Source organism: Carassius carassius, chromosome 30 (genome assembly GCF_963082965.1).
Source record: "Carassius carassius chromosome 30, fCarCar2.1, whole genome shotgun sequence".
Classification (NCBI taxonomy): domain Eukaryota; kingdom Metazoa; phylum Chordata; class Actinopteri; order Cypriniformes; family Cyprinidae; genus Carassius; species Carassius carassius.
In genome coordinates this window covers 18,083,714-18,099,762 of record NC_081784.1, presented here as the reverse complement: position 1 = coordinate 18,099,762, position 16,049 = coordinate 18,083,714, and the positions used below count along the sequence as shown (strand labels likewise).

At 41.1% G+C, this 16,049-nt stretch overlaps 1 pseudogene; it reads right to left on the bottom strand.

The window, feature by feature from the left end:
• Nucleotides 1-13,836, bottom strand: part of LOC132110333 (leucine-rich PPR motif-containing protein, mitochondrial-like) — a 72,371-nt pseudogene extending 58,535 nt beyond the window's left edge.
• Nucleotides 13,837-16,049: the final 2,213 nt, after the last annotated feature.

Here is a 16,049-nt window from a genome sequence, read left to right as displayed (position 1 = left end):
CTCTCTCTATAACTCCAACATTTCAATTCAAGTTTATTTGTATAGCACTTTTTACGATACAAACCATTACAAAGCAACTTTACAGAAAATTACGTTTCTACAATATTTAGTAGTAGCTTAACAGTGGTGACTGTCAGTTTATGTGCATATGACAGTATTTTTCTGAAAATATAATACAAGATGTAGTCAGCCAGACGATGAACACTATTAACAGCAATTATTATATGATGCAGTCACACTTCTAGCGATATTTGTTAGTTCTGTTTGTTGTTTCAGGGTTGGCATCATCTGGGGTCCTCTGAGGGGTCAGCATCATCTCTTCTCAGGTGTTCTGGATCCAGACTGGAGCTTGTGTAAATCCTAGTTACCAAAATATGTAAACAAATAGACACATCATTAGCATAGCTGCGGTTCCAACAAAGTAAAATTAATTCGTTTAACCCAAGCTAAAGAATAAGAATGCACATTTGATCAGATGCAACTGCAGTCACAATTTAAGAGATACATTATTTGAATGCTTGGCGAAAGAGATGCGTTTTTAATCTAGTGTTAAATCAGAGAGATATTTTTCAGTTGAACATGTTAAACAAATGTTTCTTATTTAATTATCTCTCTCTTCTCTCATTCTTTAATCATTCTCGAGTTTTGTCTTGCCTCTCTATAACCATTACAATATCTGGCTATATCATTTAGTGTTACAAACACGCCAGGTTCCACCTCCACACAATCACAACGCACACCCTCACCGGAGTTCTAAATCACATCCACCTGATCCTCATCACCAGCCTATCACCGCAGCACCATAAAAGCCACACACACGCACTCAAACATTGTCCGGTCACGTTCGCGACAAAATCATTCCTTTATGCTTACTGTAAGGACTAACTCCTCTTCTACTCTCTCCAGCGATTCCCTCCGAAGACCCAGTTCCCCAAGTGTGCGTGTGTGTGGCTCACTGTCCCGGCGCCCTACTCTGGTTCGGCGGAGGAATGCAGCGGATTCCTCCTTCAATGTTCGCTGGTCCTGGAGATGCAACCACACTTGTACCCCACTGAACGTCCAAAGGTAGCCTTTATTATTTCCCAGCTGCAAGGTAAAGCACTACTGTGGGCAGATTCTCTCTGGACTCAAAATAACCCAGTTATCCAGTCTTATTCTAGCTTCATCGACCATTTCCGTGAAGTTTTCGGCAGACCAGCTTGGGACTCTTCCAAGAGTGTTGTATATATTGCTGTATAATCTAAAACAAGGAAAAATGTCTATCAATGAATATGCCCTTCAGTTTAGGACTCTAGCGACCTCCAGTGGATGGAATGAACAGGGTTTACTGACAACCTACCGTCAAGGATTGGAACCCCGAGTGCGGTTGCATCTCGCTGCATACGAGGATACCATCGGACTCGAGCGATTCATCCAGCTATCCATCCGCTTCTCCACACGTATGCAGTGGTGCTTAGAAGAGCACCAGGGCCAGTCGCATTCCTCCACACCACTCTGCCGACCAGAAAACGTCAGCCCCAGAACCAGCCAGCGAGCCTATGATCCTCGACTCCTACCGCCTCACTATGGCGGAGCGTCAGAGACGGCTGGCCCAGAATCTGTGCCTCTACTGTGCAGCCCCGGGGCATGCTATAGCAGTGTGCCCCGTCCGTCCTCCTCGTCCTATGGTGAGTGCCATTCTCCTTTCAAGATACCAAATGAAACCACTCACCACTATTGTGACACTTACTGCCGCTGACATGTCTCTTTCAGTTTCCGCCCTCCTCGATTCTGGGTCAGCCGGCAACTTCATCTCCGGCGCCCTCTGCCGTCAGCTCATACTCCCTACCACGGCCACGCCGTCAGCCTACCAGGTCCACACAATCACCGGCAGGCCGCTAAGCAGGAAGTGCGTGCGCCATAGTGTGGGCCCCATATCCCTCCAAACTGGACTACTCCATCACGAGGAGATCCATCTGCTGGTTCTGGAGGAATCCACCGCTGACGTTATTCTAGGGCGCCCGTGGCTGGAGCAGCACAACCCTGTGATTTCCTGGAAGACGGGCGAGATCCTGAAGTGGGGCGAAGCCTGTTTCCAATCATGCATCTCCGGTTGTCCAGTTCCAGTCACACCGTCCCCTGAACCTCTCCCAGCCTACTCCACGTCTATTGAGAGCCCAGTTGAAAATCAGTCCATCACCATTCCTCAATGCTACGCCCCCTTCAGCGACGTCTTCTGCCCTAAACGGGCCTCCAAGCTGCCTCCACACCGGCCGTGGGACTGTGCCATCGATCTGCTGCTGGGTGAACCAGTGCCAAAGGGAAGGATATATCCCCTATCCATTCCCGAGGAGAAGGCCATGGAGGAATACATCAAGGAGGCGCTGGCCCAAGGGTATATTCGTCCATCTACCTCCCCTGCTGCTTCAAGCTTTTTCTTCGTAGAGAAGAAGGATGGAGGCTTGAGGCCATGTATTGATTACTGAGCACTCAATAACATCACTGTAAAATTCCGGTACCCACTTCCCCTCATCCCAGCTGCCCTGGAACATCTCCATGGTGCCACTGTGTTCACCAAGTTGGACCTCCGCAGCGCATACAACCTCATCCGGATACGTGAAGGGAACGAGTGGAAGACCGCCTTCATTACCCCTACTGGTCACTACGAATATTGCATCACGAGGTGCTCCGGGGATTTCCTCCACAAGTCCGTCTTGGTATATATCGATGATATCCTCATCTATTCCCGGAGCCTGGCAGAACATCAACGCCACGTTGCGGAGGTCCTGCAACGCCTGAGGGACTACCAGCTCTACCTCAAAGCCGAAAAATGTTCCTTCCGTCAGCCCTCAGTGCAGTTCCTTGGCTATACCATCAATCGCAGTGGCATCCGGATGGACGAGGGGAAGGTGAGCGCAGTCAAGGATTGGCCCACTCCAACCACCATCAAAGAATTGCAGCGGTTCCTTGGCTTCGCCAATTTCTATAGACGGTTTATACGCAACTTCAGTACCATCACCAGTCCCCTTACCAATCTCCTCCGCCAGAAACCTAAGTCTCTCTCCTGGACTCCAACCGCCACAGAAGCCTTTCAAACCCTTAAACAGGCCTTTACGACCGCCCCACTCCTGGTCCATCCTGATCCCGATCGGCCCTTCGTGGTGGAAGTGGACGCCTCAACCACCAGAGTGGGAGCGGTCCTATCCCAGCAGCAGGGGAATCCCAGCCGCCTCCATCCATGCGCCTTCTTCTCCCGGAAACTCAACCCGGGGGAGGTAAACTACGACATCGGAAATCGGGAATTGCTAGCCATCAAACTAGCTCTGGAGGAATGGAGGCATTGGCTAGAGGGAGCCAAACACCCATTTCAAGTCCTCACTGACCATAAGAACCTAGAATACCTTCGAGTAGCCAAGAGACTCAATCCCAGACAGGCCCGCTGGGCGTTATTCTTCACCCGCTTCCAATTCACCATCTCGTGTACCGCCCAGGGGTGAAAAACGTAAAGGCCGATGCCCTATCCAGATGCTACCCTCTCGAAGAGAAATCTGAAACTCCAGAGACCATCCTCCCAGAAAATATCATTGTCTCTCCGATTACTTGGTCTTCTGACACTCCTACTCCAGCCGAGCCTCCTACCAACACCCCGCCAGGTTGCCCACCGGGACACCTATACATCCCCAGGACACGGCGCACCCCACTCATCCACTCCACTCATACGTCACTTGGCACTGGTCACCCGGGGGTCAATGAAACCCTCTCGCTGCTAAGGGAACACTTCTGGTGGCCCAACATGGCCTTGGATGTCAGGAGGTACGGGAGTGGATGTACCAGCTGCGCCATGTCCAAAAGTCCTCGCCATTTACCATCTGGCAAGCTCCATCATCTGCCCATTCCTAATAGCCCGTGGTCACACCTAGGGGGGACTTCATTACTGACCTCCCGCCTTCAGATAACAATACCTGTATTTTGGTTATAGTGGATAGATTTTCTAAATCCTGTCTTCTTCGTCCTCTAAAGGGCCTACAGCCATGGAAACGGCTGATTTACTGTTCAACCATGTCTTCAGGCACTTCGGCATCCCAGAAGATATCGTATCGGACCGAGGCCCCCAGTTCATCTCCCGGGTGTGGAAAGCCTTCCATTCCCTCCTAGGTGTGGCCATTAGCCTGTCCTCCGGGTATCATCCTCAATCAAACGGGCAGACGGAGAGGAAGGTCCAGGAGATCGGACGCTTCCTCCGTACCTTCTGTCACGGCCACTAGAACTCCTGGAACCAATTCCTTGGGTGGACCGAGTACGCACAGAATTCCCTCCGCCAACCCACCACCGGACTCACTCCCTTCCAGTGCGTACTCGGCTACCAACCACCTCTATTCCCCTGGTCAGGTGAAACCTCGGATGTCCCCGCCATCGACTACTGGTTCCGGGAGAGCGAGAGGGTCTGGGACGCGGCACATCACCAACTTCAGCGGGCACTTCGCAGACGCAGGACGACAGCCGACCTTCGCCGATCCGAGGCTCCTAACTACCAACCCGGTCAGAAGGTCTGGCTGTCCACCCGGGACATCCGCCTGCGTCTACCCTGCCGCAAGCTCAGTCCCAGATTCATTGGCCCATTCACCATCACCCAGCAGATCAATCCGGTCACTTACAAACTCCAGCTTCCCCCTGAGTACCGGATTCACCCCACATTCCATGTGTCACTCCTTAAACCTCACCATCCTTCTGTCTCTCCCTCCACAGAACCTGGCGAAGCCAAAGCCCCCCCTCCTCTCCTCCTAGATGACGGCACGGCCTACACAGTCAAGGACATCCTGGACTCCCGGCGGCGTGGTGGGCAGCTGGAATACCTAGTGGACTGGGAAGGTTACGGTCCAGAGGAACGTTCCTGGGTCCCACACAACGACATCCTGGATCCCACCTTACTCGATACCTTCCACTCCAATCATTCCAACGGCCAGCTCCCAGGGGAAGAGGACGCCCACCACGTCGTCGGGGTCCCCGGCCCTCAGGAGCGGGCCGTGGGGAGGGGGGTACTGTTACCAACACGCCAGGTTCCACCTCCACACAATCACAACGCACACCCTCACCGGAGTTCTAAATCACATCCACCTGATCCTCATCACCAGCCTATCACCGCAGCACCATAAAAGCCACACACACGCACTCAACCATTGTCCGGTCACGTTCGCGACAAGATCATTCCTGTATGCTTACTATAAGGACTAACTCCTCTTCTACTCTCTCCAGCGATTCCCTCCGAAGACCCAGTTCCCCAAGTGTGCGTGTGTGTGGCTCACCGTCCCTCCAAGAAGTCTTCACCCTACCTTCACGGATCCATCCTCATTGTCACTCATCACTACCTGCTCCTCTGCTTGTGTATGTGTACAATAAACATCTTCATTCTGTTACTCCTCAGCTTCCCGAGTGATCCGTAACATTTAGTGACTGCATATTCTGATTCCATCTTTATTTTACCTGATAACGATCAAATTAGTTAAACTTAAGGAGGTTTATCAATATACAGTATAATTCAAGAAACTAAGACTTCTCTTTTTCAGTTGTTTAAAAATTGATATACATTTGTAATTTGTTTTGTGTAAATTGTTTAAATTTTACCTCTGATGCATTTTTAATTAAAAAACGAATTTTATAAAATATAATAAAAAATACTCCTGAGATTAAATGTCTTTCAAACTATGTACTGTACAATCTAAACCACCTGGGTCTTATAACTGCGGTCCCAGAAAAATTAGGGTCCTATAACCGGGGTCCTATAGACGGGGTACTAAAACTGCAGCCTCCGGTCTTGCAGGAACATACTATTGGAGTCATGCTGCTTTATACCTGTTTACATTTAACCGTCCTGGGACTCTCTGGTGGACACAAAGCCCTACATGTGGAGTCCCAACCGCTCCGCTGTAAAGACGACCAGCTGCCGGTGCATGTCTGGTGTTTCCTTTGACCTGAAGCAATGAAGCCGGGGAGCAGAGAGAGACAGAAGAGTGAAGGACATCCGCACCACGTGACAGGCCTCTGCCAGAGAGCAATGGGCGAGACCATTGTATTCATAGGGGGATTCAGTACCCTCACAAGCGTTATTCTTCACGTCATTTACTCAGATGTAGTTGTTCAGGTATTTGTAAAAATTATTGCGTGTACAGAAAATCCCGTCGTCATAAATAATTCCATATTAAAAATGTTTTTCCCTTTTATTGTAGAAAAAATTTATGAAAATTAAGTGCTGCATTCATTAATTTCCTCGAGGATATTCAGTTGCTATTACTATTAATATGTCTGATGAATATGTCCCTAAATAAATAAATAGCTGTTCTTGGGATGCTATAGAGATAAGCTTAAAATAATCTTCTAATAAGATAATAGCTATCAAAAACTTTTACCCTCAGTTTCACAGACAAGTCTTAAGCCTAGTCTGGGCGGTTTTAACTGAAAGAAAGCTGCACTGACATATCTTAAAATATATCAGTGTCAATGATTTGTCTTGAGATGCATTGCACACCAGTAATGGTACTGTTTTTTTTTTTTAAGAAAACTAAAATATACTTACATGTCCTAATTTAACTATGGCCTAAACCTGGCATTCACATAATCCAAACATATCGAATTCTGAAGTCAATCAAACCCAGGTGCACACCAAAAATGCTAATGTGAAAAGTCTAAGCCCTGACTGTGAAACCAGGTGCCACGGTTACATAAACTGCTCAGACTAGTCTTAAAAATAAATTAAATCCACTGATCTATATATATAGATCAGTGATTAAATCTAATTAATTTTCTTCAAGACTGGTCAGACATAACTTCTTTTAACTTTTCCTTTTAGTTTAAGTTTGAATAATTTTGGTATGTCATTTTTTTAAGTTTCTGATTTGTTAAATATTTCTATTTATCTTAATTTGTTTATTTTGGTTTTAGTAGTTTTTTTTTTTTTTGCTTTTTTTTTGTACTGTAACTTCAACTTATTTATCTCCATTAATTACCTAAGCAACATTTTTTTTAATCCTATACGTCTCAGTTTTCATCTTGTAATTTATTTTATTATTTTTATTTTATTTTAAATACTAAAAATGGTATTGAATAGTTTTAGTTTACAATAACATTTCTGCTGTCAAAATAAACATGGCAGAAAATATTTCTGAGCTGTGACTTCAACATTTTACAATCTAACGTGTCACATAAATACACAATAGTCATTTTTACAAAATGTTGCAATATATTCCTGATCTTGTTTAATGTCTATAATGACTGTACCAAGTTCTATTTGTATCATCCATATGAGAAATCAAAATGAATTGGACTGGATTAATCTTGCCATGTGTTTTTAGCTTGATGAGAGACACATTGTCTACCAGCATACTGGAGCTGGAAGCTGATTGGTAGCAGCTTGAGGTCAGTTTTGGAAAAGGTCAGCTAGGTGGGGTGTTGTCAAGCACAGACTAATGCCCACTGGGCCACTCTGTCTCGTGCCAGGCATCAGGGCCAGGGGGCCCCAATTTGTCAGACATGTGGCATGCCAAACTCATTTCCATGGCTGACACACACTGCAAGCCACCCGCACAGCAGTACACACTACACAGCTGACAGGTGACAGTAAACAGGCATTGCCTGCCAGGCATGTTGTTTCACCCGTTTGAGAGTCCACCCCTGTCTGCCGAGTCCCCCACAATGGGGTGATGTTGGAGTAAGGAGGATGCTAAACTGCTTTGGCAAGACATAGTGAGCAGCAGGTATAGTATTAATGTCTATTACAAACTAAAGAGCAAAGCTTGCTTATTAAATAAACGGATAATGCAAATGCTTTAAATGTAAAAAGTAGACACACAGCAGGAATTTATCTGTAACTCTGAAACCTCACCATACTTTTCAGTGTGCTTTTCAGCATACACACACACAGACACACACACACACTTTTCCACTAAACCTTGAATATTTCAAAACTGAATAGTGTTTATCATATATTATATGAGCCTGCTATAAAGGTAATACGCAGTCCACAACACTGGGACTTTTTTAACACTCCACTTGTCTGTGATTGCACGTTCAAGACAGACTGTCAGTCTGTGCAGTGCTGGGGATGGATTCCACATTTATACACCAGTAGTTGGTGGCAAGTGGCTGTCCTTATGAATCCAATCAATGTATGAGTCACTGATTCATTCTGGAAAAAAACCCTGATTAATTCAGGAACAAAACAAGTCACTAACAAGTGAGTCAATGAATCATTCACCCAACTGAAGTTTTCTTGGAGACTAATTCATTAAGGAATTAAACAAGTGACATATGAGTGAGGCCACTAAATCATTCATCCAACAGATTAATTTAGGAACAAACCAAGTGATGTATGAGTAAGCCATTAAATCTTTCACTTAACTGGTTAATTCAGTAACAAAAACAAGTGGGCAAGTCACTGAATTATTCGCTCAAGCAATTCAATCCAAAAATTTAAAAATGCTGTCTTCAGGAATATATTCAGAAGGTAGGATGGCGTCAAGGCATGTCTGAATCCAACGTTAGCTTTACTTCCTGTCTCTTGAGATACCTTCATCTGATTGATTGTTGAAGGCAGCATAGATGTATCCTTTGCTGCCTTTGAAATCCCACAATCCTGTGCATTCCATTTTGTGACAGCTGAGATATAAATAACTAAATATGGCATCCGAAAGTTGTGGTTGGTGGTCTGTTTCTAAAATGTGTTTTCCACTTTTGATGTTATTTCTAGAAATTACTGTTGCGATAATTAAATATTTCCTTAAATATTTCCTTGGCTATGTCATAAACTCTATTTTGTTATAGACCATTAATCCATCATCCAGCCAAAAAAGTCTCTCCCAAAATCAGTTTGCTGAAGTACCTTCGTGCACAAACGGCAAAGGCAGCAGGGCATCAATTTAGCAGCCTAAGCTTTGTGACACAGCCACTGATTCACTCAGACTTATGAGTGAGTACTCAGTCGGTCCTGCTTCTGGATTCATTTTCATTTTGACGCAAACACACTCAAAATAACTGTCAGTGTTGTGTTAATAAATATCCACTTTTTTATTGAGCTAGTAAGCAATATCACAACATACAGACCATGTATTTTAAAGTTTGTATGTGTCACTGAGCTATTAAAAAATAACTGCAGAGTCAGACCCTCATCTGCAATGTCAGCGAGCACGTGTCGCTCCTAGAGACTCGTACCGTCAGTTTACTTCTTATTCAGAAGGGAGCTCTTGCTTTTTGTTGGTATGAGAGCTAAAAGTGGTGAGCTCAGGGGAAGAAATATCTCAAGGTCACTGAATTATAGACGAGGAGAGCTGAGGTGAGCTGAGAGGAAAGGCCTGCTCCTTTCCCCCCTTTCTGTTTGCTGAATGAACTCAAGAAGGGTCTGTTCTGTTTTTCTGCAGCTTGAATGCATCTATGTTAGTGATTTATTATTCATCAAAACTATCAATTATTAACTGATTATTTCCCCTCTTTTACAAAAGATTTTTGCTGATCTTTCTTCCTCCCACTCATAACTGAATACAATGCCCCACATATTGTTCTAATTTTCTTATTCAAAATCCTTCTAGATCTATCTAGAAAAGTTTCTACCATGGAATACAGAATTTTGGATTGTTTATGTCTTAATAATGTCTGTCAGGTTGCCCAACAATGTAGGGCACAAGCACCTATACAGTAGGTTATGTCCAGAGGCCTCTGCCTTTTCTTATTTCTTAATATGACAGAAAGACATGTAGTCAAAGGGAATGTACTGTAGGTAACTTCACATTGCTTGACTTTCCTATTATCCAGTCCGAGATTATGATTTATGAAAATGGCACATTTTAATGGGCTTTTGCCTTAAAAATTCTAATCTTTATCCTTAATTCAGAATGGTTGATGTCTTTAGACTATATGTTTTTATTTATGACAGCATAAATTGTAGATTGTGGAGCTACTGTGGACACTAGCTATCTCAGGATACATTATTTTGAAAAAAATATAGTGAAAATAATTTAAATGATTAGCAAATCTAAGCCTCGGAGACTTGACTGTCCTACTGTGCTGAGCTACAGAGAACAGAGAGAGAGCTGAAGTGTTGAGGAAAAAGAGAAAACAGGCCGTCCCTGAGGAATTGTCCATTTCTGTGTGGATCAGAGAGTGTGAATGTGATGGCAGTTGCAGGGCTGTCTGGTGTGAAGAGTGTTGTTTCTCTGAGATCCTTGTGACTTGAATGTCACACATGAGGATCTAGAAGGCAGAACTGTGGGCAGGAAACGACACCACAAACACATGGGAATCTCGAGGGGCTGAGAGACGTACAGGCAGCAGAACATGTGCACACAGCCTCACAGATCTTCTCACATTGTAAGTGCTGACCCAAAATCTCAGCCATGGCTTTTAGTAATTCCCGTTCCAATTAAAAGAATGCTATAGAAGTCTTATAACAATTGTTTACACAAGGAAATGTAAAAAACAGTCTTCAGTGTCACATGGTTCTTTAGAAATTACTTTAATATGCCACTTTAAACTTAAAGCTTTTTAATGCCTCCTTCAGGAATACAATTTCTTTAAAAATATGTCTTACTGATCCTAACTTTTGAACAATAGTGTGTATATAAAAAAGCATTCATGTAAGCAATACATAAATAAATTAATTCTCTCTCTCTCTTTCTCTCTCTCTCTCTCTCTCTCTCTCTCTCTATATATATATATATATATATATATATATATAGTCAATAGATAAGTCAACAAAATTCTGATTGGTTCCAAAACCTAGATAAACTCTCCAAAGACGTATATCTGATACGCTGGACACTGGCAGTTGATCGTTTGTCCTGGGACTGTCTGAGCTTCTCCCTGTACAGACAGATACTAACACACATACAGTACACAGAGAACTTATCTAAAATTCAAGGCTTTCTAGCACTGGCGAGTGTCTTATCATTACGGTTGGATACACACACATGATATGTGGACATTAATCTTGAGGAAAAGAAATACAGGGTAGAGCAGGATTCTTTAATATCTCATAAGCGCACATAAGGTAACACATTTCACTCTTGCCATAACTTGATTAATAGTCAAACAAGAAATCATGTAATAATATAATTAATATCAGTATGAAGGATATGGCAATTCGGCATCCACTCCTTCATTATATATATATATATACATATACAATTTTTTAAAATACCCCTGTTTCCACCTCCAATGCAATATTTTTGTCTTTTGCATTCTTCTAAATGTTAATTACTCATAAGCTTGCATCATCCTTTATTTTCTGTGTGCAAGTCTGTGTGCAAAACAGTGATAGTAATCTGTCTGAGAAGACTGCATTGTGGCATTTGCCATCATTCTTGTATCATTACTTGTATCATCACGTTGTTATTATCATCCAGGGCCTTTCATGCATCATCACTTCCCTCTCCGCTCCTCATGACTCCAGTCCTGTCCGATTCCATTTCCATTTCAGCTCCATCCCTCCACCGACCTGTTCAAGCATGATAGTAAAGAAGAAATAATATATTTGCACACTCTCACATGAGACTACCTGGCTGATCTCATGACAGGCCCGGGATCCTGTGACTTTGGTGTAGGAGAACTGTGCCTGAGCCAGGCGGGAATGATTTGATGCACTACTCTAATGATGCCTCGGGACAAAGAATAATCACCTGAGAATTATACATGCCTCTGTGATCACTGTTTCTGCTGCACTTCCTGTTGTGTTTGGGCTCTAATTTTGTAGGGGGCCTGACAGCGAACACACACAGACGTGCATACACCTACTGTTTACCTCATTTTTAATTTATTATTATATTATTTAACCTTAAAAAATTTACTTGAATAATACACTTTAAATAACATTTCAATTTAATTTGGAAACATCTCATTTTCATTTATTTTAACTTGTTGTACTAAAATAACAAAAAGTTAACATTGAAATGAAACTATAAGTTTAAATAATATATTCATATAAATATGAATAGAATAAAAAAAAACACAACAAAATTAAGAAAACTAACAATAACTTTAGAAAAACTAAAATACACATGGAAACGTTAAATATAAATAAACATAAATATACCATTAATGTAGTCAATATGAGCATGTGTTCTGTATTTCTGGTTTTCTGAAGTCCTACATTTATTCATTTTTTTGTGAGAAACAAATGAAAAAATGTAATTGCTACTCGTTGGCAAGTTTTTACAAGTTCGTGAGAGATGGTGTCAGATCTATTCTTAGTCAGATCACATCTTGCAACAACATAAACCATTTCCAGGTTATTGCATTCCCAGGTTTTCTTTCCAGGTTTGTCAAGGATTTGATATTTAGTGTAGGGTTGTTTCAATTTTTTCAATAAGTGTGTACAGTACCTTTAATCGGGGAATAGAATCTGGCTGTAAATGTAATGTAAGAAAGATTATGCACAATTTTCCTGACCGAGGGAGAAACACAGCTTGCCAAGTGACACATCTTACCCCATCATCTTATGCAATGACAAGGCAAATCCCTGATCCCCACGCAGTTTATCAAACATTCAGCTCCATCACATCACTCAGTAGTCCTCACAGCACCTCACATTTCACACCCTGCATTAACATAATGCTGTAACTGAGTTGATTACTAAGAAACAATTATGAGCGAGGCATTGGAGGATGCAAGTGCTTACTCAAGCATATGTAACAGCATGTCAACAGCCAGACAAACCCTGAGAGCGACATGAAACAGAGAGAAGGGAGACGCCTGCCCAAAATGTACGGCTGCCCTTTAGCGTATCTTCACGGAGTCACATGCGATTGTCACATTGACATCTCAACCTGCAAAACCTCAAGAGGGATTTCAACAGATGTCCAATATTAGAAAGAACTGACTTGGACTCTGAAGCCTGAATTCAAACATTTGAAGAAATGCAACACGTTCTGAAAGGAATTAATTACTATTTTATGTTTTAATGAACTGGTGGCTGATTAATAAGATCTCATTTTTGCTTAGTTATGATATGACCCACTGAGGGTTTGGTTTAGGGGTGTAACTTCATGCTTCATACATAATCATAATAACTTGTTTTTTACCTTTTTTTCTTAGAAAACATTCATGCCTCCAAGCTATGGTGTACTCAAAAATGTCTGTCAAGTTCGCCTGTGATAGTCCTAAAGAGCAAACTTGCTTAGTGAAGTTCAAAAAAATAAATTTGCAATAAAAATATTGGTATTAAATATTAATATTTTCAAGTGAATTGGCTTAGAATTTAACATAAAATAAAATAAAAAAAATTAAATAAAAAACAGATTAATTATGAATTATGATTAAACCTATAAAGAATAATTCAATTCTTTTTTTACATATTTTATAGTATGTAATGGAATAGCATGTTGAAGTATGAACACTTGATTCACTCTTATACTTCTTAGTGCTGAGATTTGGTAAAATATTTACAGTAAATGTAAAAAAGAATGGCTGAAAATCTATTTTAATTCTTATAAAAAAATAATAGATGCCTCCATAAATTTCCACATTTTTGACTAAGAACACATAATTTAATCTGCTTCTGGCTTAATAAAACTTTTTGGCTTCTGAAGCCAAAGAAGTTAAGTTTCAATATATTGAATATAATTTGTTTTTGTTGACGTGCTTTGAAAGAGGCGGTCCTGAATCACTCATGTGCCCTTACACACTGATGACATTGGGTGCCAAGAACTAGACATCAGGTGCTGAAAACTGAGACAGACGTGCTGACCTTCTTCCTTTGGCTGCGTGGTCTTCATCACCTTTGATTCTTCCCTTGTCCACCTTGTCAAAGCCCGTTTCTGAGAGGTTTAGCCCAAATTTTCTGCCCTTCGACCCAAGAAGCCTTAAGCCACATGACATTCTGGAAATGTCTCGTTGTATTTCCTCTCTCTCTCTTTTTTTAATGCATGGTGTTTAGAGGGGGTCTTGGAAAATCCATTTTGCCTTCGTCTCAGTAATAACACAAGGAGTAGGTGCGGAGACTTCAATCTGACCTGACCTTTTCCTCTCTACTTTACAGCCTGAAGTAACATGTCTTCTGTCCTCAATCGTTAAAAATGATGACCTTTCCAATTTCATTACTTCTTCGTCTGCTGTCCACGGCTGGCATGAGATAAATGCAGGTTACACAGATAAGTCATTTACATTTTACTGGAGTGCAAGTAATTTCACACAAACTGAAGGGATAGATTAAGAGATATTATAGATTATTGTGCACATTATAAATAAATAAATATCTCTGAAGCTGCTTTTTTGATTATGAAAAGGCTCCATTTGTTAACATTAATTAACATGAACTTACTAAACTTAAAGCATATTAATCTTTGGTAATAATAATTTATGTACTAATATATTATAAAAATCGAAAGATGTTCATATTATTTAACTCCTGTGCACCCTTAGGGACATTTATTTTATTATTATTGATTGTTACGGCAGTGGTAATGCAAACAGCATAAATTTGGTTACATTAATTTATTAATTTTTTTTATTGGAATTGGAATATTTCACCATAATTTTGTTTCAGAAATGTATTTTACTCTCATTACCAAAAATAAGAAAAACTTAAAATACACTCAGGACATTATAGTGACAAAATGGTCCCCTTTAAAACCCATTAAAAAGGCAATATGTAAAATTATTTATTTACTTGTTTGACTATTTTCCACCATTTGGCCTAAGGAGCAACCCCCCCCCCCCCCTTCTCTGCTCCAGGTGGAAAAAAAATTCCAATTGAATTGAGAATAAGCAATTATAATTCTGTGGGTGTATTGGTATGGATATCAGAGTATGATAAATGTGAGAGTGTTTTTTATTTTATTTTTTTTATCTGACACAGCAAAGATATATATACATGCACTGGAATTAATGTTGTTACAAAACACTGACATATCCAACACTGTGAAAATAATAATTGCTCATTGTGAGTTAATGTTAATGTAATAACTATTCTACGTTTCATGTTTCTTACTGTCTGCTTAAGTTATTGAAACTTTTCTGATCTCAGTTTAATAATCCCAACACAATAATTCATCACAGGATGCCAGGGCACCTAAAAGCACTCATCCTATCTTGCAGTTAGTTTGAGATGCTCTCCATCATTGGCGTCAGTGTGTAATGTCAACCGTGTCGAGTCAGATTACCGGGCTGAGCTCTGAGGGGATGCCGGATAGCCTCGCTGTCTGCTGAAGACACCCCTAACGGAATATGTTCCCCCTGCTCCCTGGCACTTATCAGTTAGAGTCTGTGTGTCCCGAGGGTAAGAGATTACTGTCATGATGCTGCTACCTTCCTGCACATCACCAACACGAGCCCCTGGGCTTTTGGACTGGGGTGTGAGAGGATCATGTTTTTTTTTTTTTTTTTTTTCTTCTTTACTTAATAAATAGTCAGATAGTCAGACGGAAAATCAGAGAATGAGGTTGTGTGTATTGTTTGCCTCAAATGTGTCCTTGTGCCACAGACCTTTTTTATTAAACAGGAAAATTATTATTTTATAAACTTTTTTTGTTTAGTTTGTTTTTTTTTTTTTTGGGTGTTTCCAATTCAGATCTGTTAAGTTTTTGTTCTCTGAACCAAGGAGGTTTATAATACCTAGCTATTCTTTCTTATTCATTTCAATGATATCATGACAACACTGCTTGGCTGATGGCAGCTTCACAAGATATCTTTCGTCCTTCAACTATCATGAGCTGTGATTGACAGGAATTAAACATGAAAAATATAAAACTATGTTTTTAAAAGCAATCAAAAGTGAAATATTAGTGAAGGATATGGTGAAGGAAATGTCATAATATAGTACATGTATTGGAGAATGGAGAAATATATTGAGAGTGTGTAGTTATGGCATCTAATAACAGGGGTTAATGGAGTTATGGTATCTAACTGAACCTTTAAAGTAAAAAAAAAATGTATCAGTTTTAAAAGTTATTCAGACTGAATTTTCTGATCATATTTCATATATATAATGTGCAATGTAAAGTAAAAGACCAGCACCTGTAATTGCAGAAATTCATTGTAAAAAAATATGGCAACAACTATACACTTGTTTTTTTTTAGGGATCATCAGATGT